The sequence below is a fragment of the Prionailurus bengalensis genome, chromosome C2, assembly GCF_016509475.1.
Source record: "Prionailurus bengalensis isolate Pbe53 chromosome C2, Fcat_Pben_1.1_paternal_pri, whole genome shotgun sequence".
NCBI lineage: Eukaryota > Metazoa > Chordata > Mammalia > Carnivora > Felidae > Prionailurus > Prionailurus bengalensis.
In genome coordinates this window covers 113888886-113912526 of record NC_057350.1, presented here as the reverse complement: position 1 = coordinate 113912526, position 23641 = coordinate 113888886, and the positions used below count along the sequence as shown (strand labels likewise).

Here is a 23641-nt window from a genome sequence, read left to right as displayed (position 1 = left end):
TGTTGCTCAGGTCATGATCTCATGGTTCATGGGTTCAAGCACCGTGTAAGGTTCTGTGCTGACAGCTCAGAGCCTGGAGCCTGCTTTGGGTTCTGTGTCTCCCTCTCTCTCTCTGCCCCTCCCCTGCTCACGTTTGCTCTCACTTGCTCGCTGTCTCTCAAAAATAAATAAACATTAAAAATAATTATAGAAGTTTCAGTTCTTCACATGCTACTCAGTTTTTGCTTTATCCATACATCCTCCGCTCTGTTTATATCTGATTTTTACATGGAGTCATCTTAAAAAATTAAATGTTTAGCTTTATCGAAAAATATTTTTGAAGTCCTAGATATCATGTGTTTATGTCTGGGTTCAGTGTATTCTGGACAATTTCTGGTGTGTGGAAACACTCCTTTCAGATGCCGTTTGGCCCATACTCTAACTTTGGGAAGCTGTTCCTGACCCCACACACTTGGTAAAGTTACCCTCCTCTCTGTTAGCCAAAAAGACTATTGGTCCTTCCATCAATAATTGTTACATCCGTTTGTTCATCTAATCAGTCAACTAATACTTATCAGTCATCAGCCTCTTCTGGAGGGTTGGTGGTGTAAGGACCCTGGGGTACAACCTTGAATACTTAACCTGTGTTATTTAATTGTTCTCCTTTTATTCCTCCCAGCTAGATCCTTAGCTGAGGAAGGCGGGCCAATATTGTGTCAATTTTGTATCTTCAGCACCTACCATTTTTACTCACAGAATTAAAAGTGAAGATGTGTTGACCTCTTAATTTCATCCAAGATTTACTTGTAGTACTTGTGTGTTTCCTAAATGAGACTTTTAAATATGATAAAGGACAGTTAAAGTTAACGGGCTCACTTTTGTTTTTGATAGCTTATGATTTATATTAAAAATGAATGGATTTTATGAATAGTCATTCGTATCTGCAGGAATCATTTCATCTGTGGTCCAGTAACTGCTACCACTTGCTTAGATACACAGAAACCTGAGTCAGATGTATATATTTTAACCCAAACCAATACTTGGGATTATATGGGTCAAAGTTGGTTCAATTTATGATTGCAAGTCTTTTTTAATGTTTATTTTTTGTGATAGAGACAGAGTGTGAGTGAGAGAGGGGCAGAGAGAGAGGGAGACATAGAATCCGAAGTAGGCTCCAGGCTCTGAGCTATCAGCACAGAGCCTGATGTGGGGCTCAAACTCAATAAACTGTGAGATCATGACCTGAGCTGAAGTTGGACGCTTAACCAACTGAGCCACCCAGTTGCCCCTATGATTGCAGTTTTGAAAGGAACATTTACTACATGTGGATGCCAATGGGGGAAAAATTATTTTTTAGAGGAATTTGTCCATTTATGATGGTATTCCTTTTGTAAATTGAAGGGAGAACTGAAGGTGCCTGAAACATGAATCTTTAGGTGTTAGGAGTTCAACACTCTTGGGGAATTAGAAGGCAAAAGTATTGATGGAATTCACTAGCACAAAGCTAAGGACTTGGGAAAACTCGCGGGCATGGTAGGCATGACAGGCATGACATGACTAATGAGCTAAATATCAGTGTCTGGCATTTAAGTCTGTCATAAGCAAAGTCAGTTAAACATGGAGGGTATATTCCCATAAACAAGTTAATTTTAGAAACATACCCCTTTTTAAAAATTATATTTAAGTTGATAAAATATTTTTTAATTTTTTTTTTATATATTTGAAAGTGAGAGAGAGAGAGAGAGAGAGACAGTGCGTGAATGGGGGAGGGGCAGAGAGAGAAGGAGACACAGAATCAGAAGCAGGCTCCAGGCTCTGAGCTGTCAGCACAGAGCCTTACACGGTGCTTGAACCCATGAACCATGAGATCATGACCTGAGCCAAAGGCAGATGCTTAACCGACTGAGCCACCCAGGCACCCCGATCATGTCTGTAGTTTTACACTCTGCCAGAAACCAGTGAAGTAACTGTCATGGGAGTCTCCCACCCCTGACCCCCACTCTCCTCTTGGGGTGATGACAACACGTAATATGCATTTTGATGTGTCTTAGATCATGTCCCATTTCCAAACGCACCATCTATCTTACTTTTTCACCTGTGGCCTTTCTTTCTCATCATGTTTCCTCAGCCTGGAACAGGGCCTGTCTTCCATTTCTACCTGTTGAGCCCTTGTGCATCCCCAGGAATCCGGTTCAGAGTCTACTGTTTATGGAGCTTCTCCTTATCTTACCCCTGAGAATGAAGGGTTACCCCTCTGAATTCCTATAGGGCTTAATGTGAATTCTGACTTGGCCGCTTCTCAGACCTTGTACTGTTTTACAGATGGTAGTCGTTATCTCGCCTGGTTTGGGGAAAGGTGAGTCTTGTGCTGATGTTCCCTGAGTCTGTTATTCATGGAGTAAGTTGACCTGTCTGCCAGGAGCGCAGGTGATTTTCCTGCAGTTTCTGTCACCCCATATTGCCAGGACTCTCCAGTCTGGCTTCCTGTGCTTGGCACATTCCCCTTTTGCTTAGCAATCCATAGGCACCTTGCCTTCTAACACTCCAGCTCACTGAAAAGGGAAGGCCTTTTAGGTACAAAAAGGTGATTTATTTATTGTATTTAATCAATGAGGACCTCCCCTATTTTTCCTTCTTCTTTTCCTAGCCCAAGCAATTTAGATCACTTCATGTATGTATGTGTGTGTTTCTTAAATTCAGACTAAACTAATTTAAAATTTTTATTAAAATCCTGCATTTAGGTACTTTAAGAAATCAAATAATTTTATAAAATTTGTAATGGAAAATAGCAGTCCTTGCCCTTTTTCTATGTCCTCATGACCACCTCTTTCCCTTCTAGCTATTATTTTTAGGCATTAACCCTTAAATTTCTACATAAATGACAGTATTTGGCTTTCAGTAGCATCTGTTGACTTCTTTGTGTAGAAGATGAAGTTTCAGCTCCCTTGCCCTCCAGCACTTCTCCTCACCCAGTAATTACGTCTCCAATCTCTGGACAAATCAGCATCACTTATTCCTATAATGAAAGCTATGTAAATATTATTTATTGCTGAAGCCCATCATGTGCTTTGAAAGGGATTACAGTTCCCTAGCCTCTTCTGGTGACCAGGAGAAACTGTGCCCTCTTGGTCTAATGAAGGCAGGTTTCCCTCAGGGTTTAGGCTGCTCATTTTGCCATTTTCAGTTCGTTAAGATATGTAAACATGCTATATAAATGTTAGCTCTTACCATCACTTCAATATTATAATTTGAGCCAAACCTCATTTAGCCCTGTTCTTAGCTATATGTGTATGAAGGAATAGGTTTAAAGTATTTGTGCCAATAGCTGCATTTAGAGACATTTGTACAGTACAGGTCTGTGTTAATATATACAACCCTTGCTGGATAGATACTTAGTAGCATTATTGCTCAAGAGAGGAAATGTCTGTGGGCAAGTCTTTGTTCTTAATAATTTTCTCTTGTATTGCGCTGGAGAGGCCGTCTGCTATATCAATTTTAGGCATTTTGCTTTTGGCAGTTAATTTAATAGCAGTCACTGCTATCTGGGAAAAGTCACATGTAGAATATACACACATTTCCAAAGCTATGTTTTGTTTTGTGTGTGTGTTTTTTTTTCTTTTAGTTGAAGTGTACCTGCTGTGGAAGGCCTTAATCAAGTTCTGATCCATTACCTTGCTATTGTTTAGTTGTTTTTTGTTTTTGGTAGTTTTTTCCTGAAGCCTTATATTATATTTGATAAGCAAGGCTCTTGGTTTTACTCATTTAAAAATATAGAGAATTCTTTAGAACATAAAAGCCAGCTGTGGTTTGGCTTGTGGAGCTGAAGAGACTGTTGGGCAACCAAGTTCATGTAAGAATACACAATCTGAGGGAGAATCTAACAGATGACTGATGGGGTGCAGGAGGAAGACAGTGACCCTTATTTGTTGGTAAAAAATAGTATTGGGGGGAATATCATAGTATGTCATACTAATTGGTAACCCTCATGTAATAGTGTGACTTAAATATCTACTTAAACTTTTGTTCGAAAGGGGAGGGTATCTAGATAATGAGCATCTACTAGAGAGAAGGTCCATGGTGGTTTCATAATGCATCGCAGAAGGATGTTGGTGTGAATGAATGCTCAGTGGCTGGTTATCTCTGCCACCAGTGCCTTTCACAAACGTCTGCAACTGAACACAGCCCCTTTTCCTGCAACCTTCTAGTCCTTCCCTAGGGATCTCAGACAGTGTGTCGCTGCCGACCCTTGACATGAAAACAGTGGCTATCTTTGGCTAGAGTTTCATACAGGATAAAATAAGGTAGAAATTACTGCAGATTTGTCCAGCATGGAGATAGAGTTAGATTAATCTGTGATTCTTTGTAGTTTCCCACCTAATAAGTTAGAGATATTTGGATACACGAGGGAGCTTTACTTCTGATCTGCCAGGGGACCTTCTAGTTCTGTAATCTCTCTCCATCTGGAGGAAAATGGTCTAGTGTTACCTACCTTATTAAAGTTGTTAGCAGAGTTAACTGAAGTAATGTATATATATTTTATATTTTACTGCAGTCCCCAGCCAAAATAGGTGGTCAGTACGTGGCAGGGGCTTTTACTAATATAATCGTAGCCTAATTGTTACTTTACAATTTTCTTGAAAATGTACTGTCATTGAATATATGGTAGATATAGATAGAGTGCTATGCTTTTTGCACCTTTAATAAGTGCTGGGTTTTTTAAAAAATGTTTTTTGCTTATTTGGTGGGGGGGGGGGGGGAGAGGAAGGGAGGGAGAATGAGTGGAGGAGGGGCAGAGAGAGAGGGAGACACAGAATCCAAAGCAGGCTCCAGGCTCTGAGCTGTCAGCACAGAGCCTGAACTGGGACTTGAACTCACAAACGACAAGAACATGACCTGAGCCGAAGTCGGACACTCCCCAACTGAGCCACCCAGGCATCCCCGTAAATGTTGATTTCTAAGGAAAGATTCATATTTGAGAGTAGGTCTTTGTTTCAATAACCATGGTTACGGGAAAGCTCTCTAAGATGACATGGCCATACATAACCCTGGGAAAAGGATTGCCGAATTAGAAACATATTCTCAGGAGGAAATAATATGCAGGAGCCTAGCGAACTCACACCTTTAAAGACAGGCACAGCTGATAGAGTGCTTCCTGAGTGGTTTAGTCTGTGCCCTCGCTTCCCTGAACCCCGTGGCGAGGAAGTTGGGTGTCTCCTTTCCTACCCTCACCTCACCCAGTCTATTTTTTTCTTAACTGAAGTTTACTTGACATATGATGTTACATAGTTGCAGGTGTACAACATAGTGACTCCACAATTCTTTATGTTACCCAGTGTTTCCCATGTTAAGTGTTGTCACTGTCACCATCTGTACCAGTAACACTGTTATTACAGCATTGTTGACTGTTTTCCCTATGCTGTACTTTTCATCTCTGTGACTTATTTTATAGCTGCAAGCTCATATCTCTTAATCCTCTTTATCTCCCTCTTCTTCACTGTTGTCAACTCCAGAAATTTTTAGGGCTCCACTGTTTTTAATTAATGTAGACAAAAGTGAGGTCCCAAAGCCTCTCCATTGCCATGGATCTCATCAGATTGCTGCCCTACAGGAGAGACTAAAGCTTGTTATGCTAATGGAATTATTTAGCAATGTCTTGATGAGTTCTCTTACTTTAAAGCCCAGGAGTGGTTAAATAATAGCAGAGGCAGGGAACATTTATTTTTGCTTAGGTAAGGAAAACAAAAGCTCATATGAATGAGCGTTTTGTAATTATTTTGTTAGTTCAGCTGTGTGGTTTTATTCCATTCTGGCTTTTTTGGGAAGTGACTTAGAGGTGTTTTGTTTGTTTGTTTTTATTTTTGTTTTTTTTTTTAAATGGGCCATAGGAGGGGCGCCTGGGTGGTTCAGTCGGTTAAGTGTCCGACTTCGGCTCAGGTCATGATCTCACAGTTCGTGAGTTTGAGCCCCGCATCTGGCTCTGTACTGACAGCTCAGAGCCTGGAGCCTGCTCGGATTCTGTGTCTCCCTCTCTCTCTGCCCCTCCCCTGTTCATGCTCTGTCTCTCTCTGCCTCAAAAATAAATAAAACATTAAAGAAATTAAAATAAATAAATAAATAAATAAATAAATAAATAAATGGGCCATAGGGGAAAAAGTAATGTTTGAATTTGTTAAATGATTTCTTGCCATTTGTAAAACCAGATATTGCGTATCACTCCACATAGGAAATCTGTGCTGTTTGCCAGGAGTTAGGATGCTTAATGTTCTATCGGAGGCGCTTAGTTTCAAAAAAATAAAATAAGAAAGCTGCATGTGATAGATGCTTCTGAACTTCAAAATAAATGGTGTGGTTTTAAAAAGAAAATGGTTATGACAGATTGTAGACCTTTCTGATCTGTCTCCTCAGAATGTGGAGTGGTTTCTAAGTGACCTTGCCTGGAAGGCATGCTTATGTAGCTGCTTTCTCTGTAGCTCTTATTCCACAGCTTCCGTTTAATGCTCTTTCCACTGTGTGCCACTTGCAATGTTGTATTTAGTTTAAATATTTATAGGATCTTGCCACTGTATATTTTTCCTTTAGGCAATTGAAACATTTGTTGGCCTGTAGTCCTAGAAATGTGAGAGGCGGCATATCTGATTGGTGAGACTGGGATAGATGGCCTTAGAGCACGGACTAGCTGTGGAGCCTTGAGCACATTACTAAAGCTGTCTGGGCCTCAGAAGTCTCTTCCTTGGAATGATGTATACAAAAGCAGTAATAATATTTACTTCAAAATATTATTGTGTGCCTGGCACACAGAACAGTGAATTAATGTTCCCTTCCATAAGTATTATTTCCTTGATGGAGAATTAAAAAAAAAAAAAAATCTTGAAGGAGACTTGCATGTGGGGGTTTCTTGTTGTCTCTAAAAGATAATGATTGCTTGGAAAAAACATGATTTTGAAATTGAGCTTAACTCTATTATTTATGGGTCTGTGTCTTACCATAATATTCCTCTGTCCTGTCCATGCTGTTCTAAGTGTCATTTGGACCATTTGGCACAGATGCGATTTATGCAAACCTTTAAATGCCATGTTTCTTCTCCATGCTACAGCATTCGAAAGGTAACTAACATTTGCTGCTTCCTTTTCCACCTTCCCCCTCTAATTTGCTTTAAGCATTTTGTACTCAGCATAAGAATCAATTTGTTTTGGGGGTGCCTGGGTGACTCATTCAGTTAAGCGTCTGACTTCAGCTTTGGTCATGATCTCACAGTTCATGGGTTTGAGCCCCATGTCGAGCTCTTTGCTGACAGCTCAGAGCCTGGAGCCTGCTTCAGATTCTGTGTCTCCTCTCTCTCTGCCTCTTCCCCACTCGTGCTCTGTCTCGCTCTCAGAAATAAATAAATAAATAAATAAATAAATAAATAAATAAATAAATAAATATTCATATATATATTCATATATATCAATTTGAATATATATATCAAATGAATCAATTTGTTTTGGCCTCAAGTTCAGTTTTTTTGACATGAAGCATCTATAAAATAGTGAAGATGCAGACCCAGTATCCATACAATTCCAATCTGTGGGTCTGTCGTGCACCGAGGCATTTATAGACCGACTTTTGGGAGTCATCATTCAGACGCCCAAATAAGAGCTCTTATACTACTTAAGGCAACCCTGCAATGGATCACGAAGACCTGGAAGCTATGTGGTAGCTGGCTCAGAGGTATGATCAAATACTCGAGAGCCTCACAATAATTACTTACAGTGAAATGTCACCACTTTCTTTAATTCTGTTGCTTGGCTTTGCTGTCATAAAAATATGTTCCATTAAGTGCGCTGCTTATAAAGCAGATGAAGAGAATTTCTTGTTGTCTTCCTGAAGGGGGAACACAAGATTGATTAGTGAAGTGTGGTCCAGGATTGGCCCTGGGTTAAATTCCAAGGTGCACCTTGCAGCAAGGAATGGGAATTTTCATTTTCTAAGCTGCTGCTTTTAGAGTGACTGGCAAATCTCCAGAGCTGTGACACATCCTGAGGCTCTCGGGGGATTTTTTTATTTCTACCTTTGTTCACTTTCGACCTAGCATCCAAAACTGATGTGCTTGGGTCCTTTTACAGAGTCCTGTGGGGCAAGGACCACGTCTGTCTACTGTGTGGTAGAGAAGGTGTGGACATGGGGCTCTGGGGTCAGATGTGTCCGTGCCATTCTTCCCCTCTGCCACCTCCCCGACAGGGTTGCTATGTTAGGTGAGGTTGTGCACATGCAATGCAAACAGTTTGTGCCACAAAGTATAGCTAACAAATTCTAGTACTATTTTTATTGATCTCTCCAAGTTAACATTATTGTATTCTCAACCCCACTCCTCCTTAGTAGGCATATTTTAGAAACAGACACGAGCATTGTTAATTCCGCGGGCATCCGAGTGTGTTCTGGAGTTGCATTATCATTTAGAGAGTGTGCAGATAGGACCTGAACGCTTTGTGTCAGTGGTAAGGTTTGGCTGTGGGGGAACGGTGAACAAAAGCAGGCAGAGAGTGAGGATAGGGATGGTACTGTGATAGTAGGCTTTTTACTCCTATCCTCTACGGCTCAGTTCACGCCGCAGGTTTTTTTTCTTTCTTCCTTTTCAAGTAGGCTCCACGCCCAATTGCATGCTCCACCGATTGAGCCAGCCAGGTGCCTCTCATTGCCTCAGGGGTGTGTGTGTGTGTGCGTGTGTGTGTGTGTGTGTGTGTGTGTGTGTGTGTATTTTGAGAGAGAGCACATGTGCACGAGCTGGGGAGGGACACAGAGAGAGGGACAGAGAGAGAATCCCAGGTGGTTTCCATCTCACAAACTGTGAGATTGTGACCTCAGCTGAGGTCAGGGGTCTGATGCTTAACCGACTGAGCCACCAAGGTGTCCCATTGCCTCAGTTTTTTTCTTTTTAATTTTTTTTTAATGTTTATTCACTTTCTGAGAGACAGGCACAGAGTGTGAGTAGGAGAGGGACAGAGAGAGAGGGAAACAGAGAATTCAAAGTAAGCTCCAGGCTCTGAACTGACAGCACAGAGCCCGACATGGGGCTTGAACTCAAACCAAGAGGTCGTAACCAGAGCCTAAGTGGGACACTTAACCAACTGAGCCACCCAGGCACCCCACCCATCCCCCCCTGCATTGCCTCAGTTTTAATGAGCATATTGGGTTACCTAAAATCCGCGTCTCCTTAAAATTTTCAGTCTTTCTCTCTCTCTCTTGGTGGTGGTGGGGTGGGGTGGTGGTGTGGTTCCTGTAGCGTCTTTTTAAAATGTTTGTCCAGACCCTGGTTCTAGCAATATGTTCTAAAACCGTGTATGTGTGTGTACTTCTTTGTTTTGTGTTGAACAGCAGACTGCAGTATTTGAAATCTTAAATAGAGCTAATGGATAAGTAGATGGAAGTGTGTCTTTGAAGATGGGTAGGAGTTAGCCTCCCTGTTTAGTCTCTACCTTGTTCTCCCACATATATCTATGATTCTCTGTGGTTACGGGATACAGTTTGAAAACCATACCATTCTGGAAGATGTGTTTGTTCTACAGTAATTCTGTCCCACAAGTTGCAACCACGGGCTGCATAGATAATTCAGTAACTAAAAACCAGTGAACTGAGATCAGTGCTCTTGCTAACGTACTGTGATCATCTGGCTTGCTTTCACAAATAGGCACTCCTTTTGAACTGTGGTGTGTTTTTCTTACCTTCAAGATTTGTGGAGAAACTTTCTGACCTGAAGTACATTGCCTCTGGTACTTTTGAAGAGATTTCATTTACCAAAGACTTAGCCAAAACAGATTGGGATAGAGTCAGCTTAGAATTTATTATTTAAGTTGGGACACTTTTGAGAGTTAAACTCTCAAAATTATACTTACATTATACTTACATTATACTTACATTAGGCCTGCAGGAATGATCTGGATCTGCCCTAGACAATCGGTACCTATGTTTACCCTAAGATAGACACACTCTGCATAGACAAAATAGAAATTTTGAATACCCCATTTTCTGAAAGCTCGGGACTTATCTGAAATCTTAAAATGTGCCTCAAGACAAATGGCCTTTACATTGTCCCTCCTTGAGGTGCTGTGATAGGAATGGCATCTGCTATGAGTCAATTTATTGAGGATCTTCGAGGTATGAATACTCAGCTAGTCCTTACCAGGATTCTTCACCAACCATTGAAAAGAGCAAATTGCTTTTCCAAACAAACATTTAAAGAGTCTTGGCTTATAGTTTAGGCTCTGTGTTTTCTCTGTTCTAATAGTGATTTCTTCATGAATCTGACAGAGTTAATTCATCTTGTTTTCTCCCTTCTATAGTCCCTATATTATATTTTAATTCCAAATTATTTGGAATCCAATCTCTTTTTTGGTTGCGATAAATATTTCATATTTCTGTGCACTCTCAAAGAGGACCTTGGCATTTTCTATTTTTTGGCTAACCATAGCATTCAACCGACCATCAATGGATTCTCACTGTACTGATGGATACCGCTGGGGAGGTCATTCGCAAGGGTGTGGTGGCTGAGTAGGAATGTGTTTCAGTTGTAAAAAGAATGAGGGCTATTCAGATTTAATGGACACGGTGTTTGAACATGGAGAAAGGAGCCAAAAGGTCATCTTATCCAGCCTGGGGAAGTTATTTATAAAGGAGTTGATATTACCAGAAGATAAAATGAACTTCTGTTCACCTCTGATTTCCTCCTTTACCTAGCTCTACTAATATCTTTTTAAAACTAGTTTTTAAATGACTGTTCACCTAAGTACAACTCAATATTGACCAGCTTTATTCCCTGATGGCCACTTTCCTGAGTATGTAGGCTTTAGGACCTAATCTTAAAAAAGTAATAAATTCCTTATTTGTGTTAAGTGACTGTAAGCATTTTTCCCTATTCAGAATACCATCTATGCTGTGGTTGTACTCACACTAAATTATACTCAAAGCTAAGGCATCTATAGCATACTCAACCTTGCCCTTTATCCTGAGGGTAACACATGTATGATGTGTTCATCATCTGCTGCTGTTCATCTCTACAGACTGAGTTCTGTGAATTTATGTGTCTGGCCCCTTTCATTCTGTGTGTTGCAGGTCAAGCATGGCCTGGTGGTCTCTGTGTTTGATGGTTGCACGACATTGGCTTTGATTTATGGGAAGCATCTTGATCATCAGAGCCATGTTTGTTTATACATTTAATTTTGAAAGAGGGGAGAGGTGGAATTCTAAACTACATTATACTGTTTCTTCTCATTTGAAAATGCATATGTATGAAAAAGAAAACAAAAAACAAATTGATGGAGGTTGTAGTGTGGGTGGAAATATATGGGCAGTCACTGTTTTATACCAATATCCAAAGCTAGTTTCTAACATACCTATTTGGAAATAAGGAATTTGATAAATATTTGCCCAGTCGAATAAAATGATAGGCATAGCTTACCTAGAGATGTGAGAAGGGACGGTTGGTGATGAGGAAGCCACACTGAAGGGCCACTACTTGGTAGGCAACTCACTGGTAAATAATGGAGAAATGGCCGTTAGTTCTCTTACATTCTGTTAAGGAGGTTGGTTGCTTCCTGTTGGGATAAAGCCAAAATGCCCACAAGAATTCCTTCCATCACTGGTTCTTAAATAATTCCTTAAATCACTGGTTTGATTGCTGGACATGGACCAGCAGCATCGGCATTGTCTGAGGACTTGATAGAAATGCACATTCTCAGGAATGACCCCAGATTCCCACCCCTGAAACAAGGTCTGTGGGTGAGCTCAGGGATACATGTTCTGGCAGGTGTGTTAAAGTTTGAGGATCACTAGTAAACCAACAATTTGTATCATCTTTAGGTTGTGAAGTCCTTTCATAGTTTGTTGAAAGCCACAATGTACAATACATTTTATATATTAGTGGGAGATTGGGGAACCCCTGATTAAATAGTCTGACATAAACTATTTTAATTAAAAAAATTTTTTTTAATGATTATTTATTTTTGAGAGAGAGAGAGAGAGAGAGAGAGAGAGTGTGTGTGTGTGTGTGAGTGTGAGCGAGTGAGCAGGGGAGGGACATAGAGGGAGACACAGAATCTGAAGCAGGCTCCAGGATCTGAGCTGTCAGCACAGAGCCCTGTGCGGGGCTCGAATCCACAGACTGCAAGATATTGACCTGAACCGAAGTCGGACGCTTAACCGACTGAGCCACCCAGGTGCCCATAAGTATTTTAATTTTCAGACTGTACCCTGCTAGAATTCGTAGATTCTAAGTCACACATCAGTTTTTGTTTTGTGTTTTTAAAATTTGATAATAATTTGTTTGCAGTAGGATGTGTAGCTGTGGTCCGTGGTTTGCCACCAATTTTCTTCATGTAAAGGTCACACCCTGAAGTTTCCAGACATTATTGCTGGGCTCTGCAGGGTGGTCCTGACACCTGCTTGCTCAACTGTAGACTTGATGGGGTAGAGGCTCTTTTTGTTGCACCTAGCCAGGCGCATAGGAAGGGAATTGAGTGAAGACTTAATCTTCAAGTTGTTTGCTTTAAGCAGTTTAATTAGAGAAGACTTATTAAGGCATGCATAGGAAAATTATAAAATGTAGAAAAGTGGAAAAAGGAAAAGAAAGATCATTGAGAAATTTATCCTTGGGTAACCATTTTCTTGTAAATGGTAAAATAAGGAAAAGAAGGGTCACAAGAAGTAAGTTTATATCTCCTGCTTAATGTGCTATGGTAATAGTAGTAGCAATACCATTATTACCAAAACCTAACATTGAGTTTTTAGAATATGCCAGATACTCTTCTAAATTCCTTTTCTGTATTAACTTACTAAAATCTAATAACTAATGTATGAAGTAAGTTCCGTAAATGTACCCCAATAAAACAAGGACAGTAAGGCACAGAGTGGTTAAGCATCATACCCAAGTTCACACAGCTGGTAAGGATGTAAGTTGCAGCAGGGGGTGCTTTAGTTCTTGGTCTTAAACGTGTCCCTTCTGCTCCTCTAGGATGATGGGAAAACACATGCTGTCACTTGCTGTCATTACTGCTGCGTGGTGGTGGCAGCGGAGAGGAGACTCATGTGTAAATGGGTTGAGGGTGAGGAGTAGGGCATTTTTGCCGGGTCAGGTGGGCACAGAGGTGGATCAACAACTTGTGGGCGTGTATAGTTCCTATGATTTTAGGACTGCCCAGCACCTGTTAGTGACCTGGCTAATCACCAGCTTCACCTGGAAATACCTCCCATTCCACTGGCATCAACATGTAGAGCTGCTAAAAGAATGCCTGCTGATTGGGACCTTCGCGGCTTGCCTTGAAGTGATGGGCATCTGTTTAATTTTAAACATTACATTTTCTGTGCTGTGAACATACGCAAACAGCTTGAACCTGAAGGAAATGTATGAACTGGCCTGCACAATTTGCTACTATGGTGGGGCTGACAGAATCATTATTGGTCACTGAGCCTTTATTATATTTTATTTAAAGTTTATTTATTTTGAGAGAGAGAGAGACACAGAGAGACACAGAGACACTGGGGGAGGAGCAGAGAGATAGGGAGAGAGAGAATCCCAAGCAGCCTCCTTGCTGTCAGCACAGAGCTGGATGTAGGGCTCAATCCCCATGAACCACGAGATCATGACCTGGGCCAGAATCAAGAGTCGGGTGCTTAACTGACTGAGTTACCCAGTGACCCTGGTCACTGAGCCTTTAAATAATACTTGCTTATAAAGTTGCCTTGTACTTAGATCTTGAGTTTAATGCCAGCTTGGGTCATAATGACTTTTCAAAATGTCACGAGCTTTGCATGTGAGATCATTTATTTAATTTTCCTTAAAATTATTTCCCAGAACAGTAAGTGGAAATTTTTTCTTGTTATATGAACGTAAAGAATCTAAGAGTGAATTGATTGACTATACCCAGGGAACAAGGACTGATCTCTAAGAGACAAATTAGAGGCTAAGATTGTGAACTGCAACGTTGAAATTCCTGGATTCAAATCTGGCTTCCCTCACTTACCAGCTGTGAATGGCTAAAATACTTTAATTCATTTATTAAATGGGAATTACTCTCTGTATCCCATAGGATTGTTGTAAGAATTCACTGAGCATTAGTGCAGTGCCTAATGTGTGGAAAGTACTTAATAAATGTTAGTAATTGTTAAATACTAGGAAGGCAGGTAACCATGGACAAAACTTGAGCTCTCTTCCTACTGTTCCCAACCCCTACTGACCCAGTGTATCTAGGTGACTTCCCAATGTCACTTTTTAACGCTGAATATTTTTCTGTCGAGTATTTGTAAACCAGAAGGCAAGAATCATGTTTAACCATTTTCCTATTGATGGATGTTTGGATTATTTCATATTTTCCTCATCATTATAAACATCTCATACCTTATTTCCTCACTCCCTCGTACTTTCCCATTAAAACTTTGAAGGTTGTGTTTGATGTTGGTCTTTAGTTCCACTGCTATAATTGTTTTCATTATTCTGCTGACACTTGTTTGGTGGGGTATCAGGAAGGGTTTGGGCTCGTTGGGTGTAGCGTTAAATCATTATTGGGCATTATTGGGCATACTGTGCTATGTTTTAAAGAATCGAGTCTTTCCATGAGGGCAGGAGGGGTGTGTTTTAGCAGAGAAGAAAGAGGAAGCTGTCTAAGCACTCTTACTGAAAACTTCTTATGCCTGCCCCGTCTCTCAGAAATTCAAACCTGAACTCATTAGTTGGTATGTAATTGTATAAAGTGCTCATACGCCAGTATGGACAGTGTTCTCATTTATATTCGATAGAATGCCTTTTCCCTGAAATTGTTCTTCTTCAAATTGAGGTTTAATTTTGTTTAATGTTTATTTATTTTTGAGAGGGAAGGAGAGCACGAGGGGAGGGGGAGGGGAAGAGAGAGGGAGACACAGAATCTGAAGCAGGGTCCAGACTCTGAGCTCTCAGTACAGAGCCAGACGTGGGGCTCAAACCCACGAACCGTGAGATCATGACCTGTGCTGAAGTAGGATGCTTAACCGACTGAGCCACTCAGGTGCCCCTAGTTTATATGTTTAAAAACTTGTCTAGTTCATAATCACAAGATCATTGCCGTCTGCGAGGAGGAGTCTGGGCAGTGGTTTCAAACTTCTTCCCGGCTGGCTTCTGGGCAGGCACAACAGCTTTCCAGAGGTGTGTTTTAGACAGTCTGAGGGAGTCTCTTCCCTTCAGCCTCCTGAAGACCATTTCTGGTTCTGTGTCTGATGTAAAAGTGTTTTAAGATTTTGTTTGAATAGAACTTCTTCCTGACAAATGACAGTCCTAACAACTCTGATTTAGAGGGGTCTCTGATTTCGTCTCTTTCCAGGCACTAAAGGGAGGGACTGGAACAGGGCCTTGTGACTCTGAGAATTTAAGGTGGCAGGCAAAGACTAGGGCATTCTGTCCTTGGTGAGTATGACTAGTTCTGGTCCAAGGGGACATTTGATTGTTGTCTGTGCCCTGAACTTAGTTACAGAGTTCCAGAGCCCCTGCTGTAGGTTCTTGGCAGTGTACACAGGTGCCTTTGGCTTTGTTGCCATCGTACTTTGCTCATTTCCAGTTCCTCCTTGCTCCTTAGTGCTTCTGTGTGCATGGCTGTGGAAACTTCATGCTGATGGCTGCTCCTGGCACAGTGAGTTTGGGGGAGGCTCACCTGATTCCTGTTAAATAAGGAGATTTTTCTTCACATCCTCAATTTTTGAGGCTTTCAGAGGCCTCTGTTAAAATGAGAATATGAACTTGATCAAAGTTAAAATGCAAACAGATTTGTTGAATATTTGAAACTTAATGCTGAATGTGTCCAGAAATCCCAAGCAGAAGAAACCTTTAGGCTTATATTCATAGTACCAGCCCAAATGTAAAGCTGTTTGTTGTTGAGTGAATGAACTTAACATTAAATAGCGGTTTGCCTAAAAGCATATAAACCTTCTGATTTACCCTTCTAACTGAATGTTGTTGAAAGAATAGACTCAGATAACAGATGTCAGCCTCTCAGCATGATATTTCACCTAACATCTTTTGGAGTGTTCACTGAGTTCACAATGACACTTTTCCTTTAAGAATGTCACCCAACAGAAAGAATCCTGAACTCTATTACCCTATGCCCATGGCCACAGTTCCAGAGATGATTGTGTAGCTGTTGGAAAGATACCCACAGAAATGTGAAGCTGAACCAGTGACATTAGTGAAAGAGAAAAGATGTGAATTATAATGTTGTATTTGCAAAAAGTAAAGTCTCTCTGCCAAAACAAAACAAGCAGGAATGAAACAGCTCAAGGACAAAAACAGATTAGAGGAAGAAAGTATGGCCTAGAGCATTTCCAGCTTCTGGTTTTAGTACAACCTAAGATCTCTGATCCAAAGGCATTTTAGTATCTCATCAATAAATTCACTGGTCTGCAGGGCCCCTGGGTCGCTCAGTTGATTAAGCATCCGACTTGGGTTCAGGTTATGATCTCGCTGTTTGAGCCCGACATCAGGCTCTGTGCTGACAGCTCAGAGCTTGGAGCCTACTTCAGATTCTGTGTCTGCTTCTCTTGCTCATGCTCTGTCTCTGTCTTTCAACAATAAATAAGTGTTAAAAAGAACTAAAAAAATAAATAAATTCACTGGTCTAAAACACAGCAAACAACCACCAACGCCCCCCCCCCCCCCGCAAACACAGTTTGCCTAGACTTTAGACATTATGAAAATTATATTTGCACAAAAGCACTTGTATAATAGTATAGTCCTTTTTTTGGCGTGTTGTGTTTTTTGACTTTCACATTAGTCTTAGCTATTTTTTCTTTGAATAATCTTTTCTAGCATTTTGAAGAGTTTAAGTAAATGAAGGAGTGTATGAGTAAGTGATATGAACGAATCAGTGTCAAGGAACTCTAGCCGTAGGAGAAAAGCTTTGAGATTTGGTGGCTTGTGACTGGGAAAAATAAAACGTGCGCGCAGGGGCATTTGGCTGCTTGTTAAGAAGACAGTCAAGAGTGAGAAGAAAAATTGCTGTAGCCATTCTATGAAAGAAAAGCTACCTCTTCCTAGGGAGGGACTGGTGTGCTCGGTCCTCGTATGCCATCGGATCCTGTAACTTGTATAAACTCCTTCCTGATGTGAAGTCCGTGCAGTCTCTCATGGGGTGCCTTCAGTGTGATTTGAAATGGGTGTTCAGGAGAACTAAGATTTACTTCATAGCTAGCATTAGTGAATTCTGTCAGTGCTGTAAAGTCCTAGAGAACTTTTCAAATTAAATTTTGGATAGCTCATTCTAGAGCGTATTTCCTGAATGGTAGAGTTTCTTAAATTCTTTAAACGAAAAGTTTATTTTGACTGTTATTGGAACCATTAACTAAACACTTCATGGACTATATGGCTTAAGACAATATTCCTTACTGGGAGTTTATTTTTTGCTGCTTTTATTCTTTCTGACTTAAGGCTTTAGAAAAAGTTATACATTGAATAAGGCATTAAAAGTAATGGAGTTCCATTAAGGGAATGGTGATAATGGAAATACTTGATGAGAAAAAGGAATTTAAATGCATAACTTAACCACATTAAAGTGGCTAGCCATGAAAACTCCTTTTTCTCTTCAAAAAGAAACAATGCCAGGTTCATATGGTACTTTCTTCTATTTTGCCCTAAATTCTAAGCAACTATTGTTGATAGTTTCTCTAACAAATTTTTTTTCAATGTTTATTTTTGAGACAAAGAGAGAGAGAGAGAGAATGCAGGGTTGTGAGTGGGCTAGGGGAAAAGAGAGAGGGGGAGAGAGGATCTGAAGCAGGCTCTGCACTGACAGCACAGGGTCTGATGCAGGGCTCAAACTCACAAACTGAGATCATGACCTGAACAGAAGTTAGATGCTTAACCAACTGAACCACACAGGTGCCCCTTGTTGATAGTTCGGAGCAATATTAGCTTGTGAATCTTGGGTAGTCATTAAACATAGAGGGACGTGCAAGCTACAAATAAATAAATTCTCGTTTAGCTGTGAATAGTTTTCCTGTGGCAGTTCCTCACTTGAGGAAACATAAATGTCAGCTGGGTAATAAGAAATAAGACTTGCTAAACAGTGAGTGCGTTTTAGCTCAGTATCATCAAGGAAGCAGCTGGCAACATACAACTCTTCAGAACAGTCTCTTCATTTTTTAGTATATGGAGTATTTTTACCAACTTCATTGCTAAGTACTCAGAAAATGTTCTATGATCCTAGTTAATTTGTTAATTTCTCCAAGCCCTAATCAGTGGAAAAGAGTATTTTTATTCTTCCCAATCTTGTGCTTTCTTAGTAAAATCTCAAGGAAATAACTTGAAATGCTTTATATTAGATGCCTTAGGTAATAATCTTTGAGTAGCAGGAATAATTCTATTTATGCTTTGACTTGACATGTTTTTTAGAAGAAATATTACTAAAACATTTTTAAAAGTCCTCTAAATCTTATAAGATAATGCATATGTTTAAGGCTATAGAAACAATGTCCCCGGAGAGTAATCTTTTTGAATAATCATTTATTACTCATTTTAGAAGTCAGTTTAAAATGGAGCTGCTAAGAATCACTTGACTGATGAAGCCTAATTCATTAAAGAGAATTTCGTCTATACTAATGAGATGGTAATTGATCTAATGCCTATTCAAAGAGGAAGAAACTATTGTGAGCAAACTGTCCTCTGTTTCTTTGTGCTGGGTTAAACTGTTGTTCATTAAAAAAATGCAAACTTTGGATTATCCCTATCCTAGTCAAAAGCTTATCATAAGGCCAGACCATCACCTTCAAATGGAGACTTATGTGTCCATTTGGATCACATTTGTGACTTTATTCCTGTGAGTAGATTTTCCATCCAGGATATACCGTAGGCTAAGCATAGGCCTCTTCAACAGGCTTTGTCTTAACCCATGGGGGCATTTGTATATGAGCAACAGTGTTTATAGATCATTTCTTCTCTGCGAGATCTATTACCAGATGAAATAAGGAGTCAAACAATTCAAGATGGATTATATACCTAAATGTAAAACTGAAACCATAAAGCTTCTAGAAGAAAATATAGAGTATGTTCGCAACCTTGGGTAGGCAGTAATTTATTGGGATACAAAACACACTAATCATAAAATGAAAAGTTAATAAATTGTACCTTTTTAAAATTGAAAACTTCCATTTTTCATTTGGTACCATTAAGAAAATGAAAGGCAAGCCACAGATTGGGAGGAAAAATACACAATACACATTTCTATTAAATGACTCAGGCTATTTAAAGAATTTTTGTAACTCAATAAAAAAAAAATGGCCAAAAGACATGAAGAAACAATTCACTAAAGAAGATGTTTGACCAAGGAGCAGATGAAAAGGTGCTCAGCATCTTGAGTTAATAGGGAAATGCAAATTATAATGGTGAGATATTTCACACCCATTAAAATGGCAAAACAAAACCAAAAAAATTAAAACAACCCCCCCCCCAAAAACCCAAAACACCAATATTGACAATACTAACTGTACACAAGGAAATAGAACAATTTTTAGTTGGAGTATAAAGTAGAAAATCTACTTTGGAAAGCAGTTTGGTAACTTTTAATCAAGTTAAACATACAGCTAATGAGCTAGTAATTTAATTCCTTGGCTATTCACCTAAGAGAAATGAAAGCATATGTCCATAAAAAGCCCTTTACTAGAGTATTCATACCAACCCTATTCATAACAAACAAAAATCAGGAATGACTCAAATGTTCATAAGCAGATTAAAACGAGTAAAGAAATTGTGGTATACTTAGAGAATACCACTTAGTAATCAAGAGGAATGATAGATGCCAACAGTGTGATCCCAACAATACATCTCAAAATGTTAAATTGAGCAAAAGAATTCAACACAAAAGGTGTATGTACTGTGTGATTATGTTTCAATGAAATTCTACTACAGGTAGAACTAAGTTCTAGTGACAGAAATCAGGTAAGTGGACACGTAGGAGGGGAAAGAAGTATAAGGGAGCTTTCAAGTATAATAATTGGGGTGGTGTTTACTTGGGGTCAAAATTCATTGAAGTTACATTTCAAATCTTTCTATTTTATTGTATGTAGTTTACACTCCAACCTAAATTAAGTGGGGAAAAATCGATGGTGTAAAACTGGCCCTGTAGAGCAGCAAGGATGTTGAAATTGTATTGTAAACTATGTGTAAATGGTGTAGGATGTTGGAAAGATGTTGGGGAATATGCATCACACGAGCTCTCAGAAAAAGGCAGGTCAAACAGGAAAGGCTTTCTGGGCAAGAAATGGTTTATGTTGTGTTTTGAAGATGGAAATTGAGAAATGTCAGAGATTGGCCATTGAAGGGAAAATAATTCCAAATAGGATCAAGATCTCAGGTCAAGGGATCAAGACAAGGATAAAGGAAGACATGCTTTTAGAGGTCAGTAAAAATATTAATTGAATTTGTTTCTTTACTCAGTGTATCATTTCCCACTCCTCTGTTGGTATATCATTTTCCTTTTTCAAGATTCGGCCTAATTTTGTTTCTTCAGTCCACTGGATGCTTCAGCACACAGTGTTCTTTCCCTTTTCTGAGCTCCTATTATAACTGCACAGTGTAGCACATAATTTTTCCTAGATTGTAGCCTATATGTTCAGTGGGTATCTTCTCAAAATTATTTCTTGAGGGTAGGTAGTTTTTCTTCCAGTGCTCCAAGTGAAAGGCTGAATCCACAATAAAATGCTGGTTAAGATTCTTTTTTTTTTTATTTAAAAAAAAAATTTTTTTTAACGTTTATTTATTTTTGAGACAGAGAGAGACAGAGCATGAACAGGGGAGGAGCAGAGAGAGAGGGAGACACAGAATCTGAAACAGGCTCCAGGCTCTGAGCTGTCAGCACAGAGCCCAACGTGGGGCTTGAACTCACGGACCGTGAGATCATGACCGGAGCCGAAGTCGGACGCTTAACTGACCAAGCCACCCAGGCGCCCCTGGTTAAGATTCTTTGGATGGAGGTTTGATAGATGTGCAGGAGAGGACATCTGGTGGAACGTAGCTTTGCTACATCTATATATATGAGTGTTAATGGCTATCCTTTTTATTTATTTATTTATTTATTTATTTATTAAAAAAAATTTTTTTTTCAACATTTATTTATTTTTGGGACAGAGAGAGACAGAGCATGAACGGGGGAGGGGCAGAGAGAGGGAGACACAGAATCGGAAGCAGGCTCCAGGCTCTGAGCCATCAGCCCAGAGCCTGACGCGGGGCTCGAACTCACGGACCGTGAGATCGTGACCTGGCTGAAGTCGGACGCTTAACCGACTGCGCCACCCAGGCGCCCCAATGGCTATCCTTTTTGATTGTCACCTATATACCAGACATTATGATAACTGTTACAATAGTTATTTTTAGGTAGGCATTTTTATTCTGTTTTTACAGATGCATAAACTGAGCAGACAGAGGTTTTGACAAGCTAGAATTTGAAGAATCTCTCTTTGGCTTCCACTGTTCTTGTGGTCATCAAACTACTGTACTGTGTTACTGAGAAATAAGGTGATGGTGATGACATCAGTAAACATTGATTGTACTCTTATGTCATGCCAGTCATTCTTTGGATACTTTATGCATATTCATTTAATTTCCATGATCAGTGAGGAAACTCATAGAATCATTGAATGAATAACTTTATCAAGGTGATATCAGAGTAAGTGGTGTGGTGTCAGGATTTGAAACCACATAGTCTGATTCCAGAATGCATGATCTTTACTCTTTACTGTTATGCTATATCCCTTGGCTTTGTAGACTTGAGGACTTAGGATTTAGTGAAAGTCGTCTTTTAGTGAAAGCATAGTGTGTACCTTTTCTTAGGTAGGGTAGGAATGGATTTAGATAAAAACTAGTGAGGCAAAATGTTGTTTCTATGGAACAGTTACTTTGTTCAGATCCTCCTTACTGCCGTCAATCCACTGAACATTTGTGGGGAAACTTCACTGTGCTATTTCCTTGTAAGGCTAAGACACACTCCGTTCTTTCGAAGGCTTAAGAGTCTAGGTCTAGGTCTCGGTTTTTTATTTTGTTATTTTACTCCCATGGCTTCTCAAGAATTAAAAAATTCTCATAGTATTTGAAATAAAGTAAGAAACTGGACATGACTGGCAGTATGCTACAGTTCTGGTTTTTGAAGGAAAATTAGCAGACCCATCCCCAGACAAAATAGTCTGGCCACAACCCCAAAAGATTAGGCAGTAGGGGTACATTAAATATTTTAATTTAAAGTAATGTATTTAAAGGAGATCTCCTTTTCTAACACTGATTCTGACTTTGTTCCCTTTTTTTGTTAACAAACTACCTGTCTCCATGGCACTAGTAATAAGGGCTGCTGCTGTATGACTCTTCATAGATTCAGTGATAACAAGACAGCTAACCTTCAATTTTAGGTTTTCTTTTCTTTGTTTTTCCCCCTAAGTTTATTTGTTTATTTTGAGAGAGAGAGAGAGAGAGAGCATGCATGAGCTGTGGAAGGGTAGAGAGAGAGGGAGACAGAGAATCTTAAGCAGGCGCCGCACTGTCAGCATGGAGCCTAATGCAGGGCTCGACTTCATGAACAATGAGATCATGACCTGAGCTGAAACCAAGAGTCTGACACTTAACTGACTGAGCCACCCAGGTGCCCCTAGATTTTCTTTTAATTTCAGTATACCCTTTCTCTTACCGTTTTTCACTTCTGTAAAAATGGTGCGTGCAGAGATATTTATAGTAGGGGAAGAGACAGTGAGATCCTTATGCAGAAACATAGGTAGGCAGTTTCAGGGCCAGGAAAAAGAGAATATTAAATGTTAAGGCCAATTCCTACAATATTTAAGTGAAATTTGTATTGTTTTCCATATCTTGTGTTTGTCATCAGTATATGTAGGGCATCAGCTTATAACAGAGTTAGGACATGGATTTGGATCAAGTCCGTAAATATTGGTTGCCTTCTGATGAGATTAGGTGCCCTTCAGATCTCTATAAAGAAAATTAAAATATAATCTATATAATCTATTACATCAAATAAATATAAACAAATAAAATTAAATAAATAAAATATAATCTATTCCATTACAATATGTTCAAAGATTGTTGTTACATTGAAGATGTCAAGGCTTGTCTTGGTGCCCATTAAAATGTAAGCTCCATGAGGTCAGGGAGTCTGCTGTAGGCCAGCTCCTGAGCATCATCTAGAATCGTGGGCACATGGTATGCAATGAGTCTTTACTGAATTAATGAATGACTGAAATATGTCCAGAATGGGAAGAAGATTTCATTTACCCTCTGTATCAGGATGGAAACATTCCTTATTTAGAGGAAGCCTTCTATGAGCTTATCTACCAAACCATTGACCCTAGCGCCGAACTCACTGGGAAGACCCTATAAGCAATGGGTGAGTCTTACTTTCCAGCCAGGTATCTTTCCCACAGTAAAGGAGAACTTGACATATTGCAAGTCTGCTTGGGGTAAATTGTTGCTATAGTATAGTTACTATATGAAAATCAGTGCGTGTGATCCTGAAAAATTGAGAATCAGATTTTCTGTCCCAGTGACTACACCAAAGTACACAGTCTCCTTTGGGCCAAGTCTGAGCTGCCAAATAGCTGATGGTTTTTCTCTGACATCTTGAGTTCGACAACAGATGTTACGTAATTGAGTAGAAGCCACCGTCCCTGTATGTTTATTTTC

The 23641-nt window shown here is 39.8% G+C and overlaps 2 protein-coding genes across 8 annotated transcripts in view; one reads left to right on the top strand and one right to left on the bottom strand.

Annotated features, from left to right (window-relative positions):
- The window catches only part of MED12L (mediator complex subunit 12L), a 338137-nt gene that overhangs the window by 155115 nt on the left and 159381 nt on the right, over window positions 1-23641 (top strand). The window lies entirely within an intron of this gene.
- The window catches only part of P2RY14 (purinergic receptor P2Y14), a 57105-nt gene that overhangs the window by 27714 nt on the left and 5750 nt on the right, over window positions 1-23641 (bottom strand). Inside the window, exon 2 of one of the 2 annotated variants that reach the window (XM_043595124.1) lies at window positions 11414-11485. The exons of the other annotated variant lie outside the window; for it this stretch is intronic. The gene's annotated coding sequence lies outside the window, so the exon portion shown is untranslated. The remainder of the gene's footprint in view (window positions 1-11413; window positions 11486-23641) is intronic. 2 annotated transcript variants of the gene reach the window in all.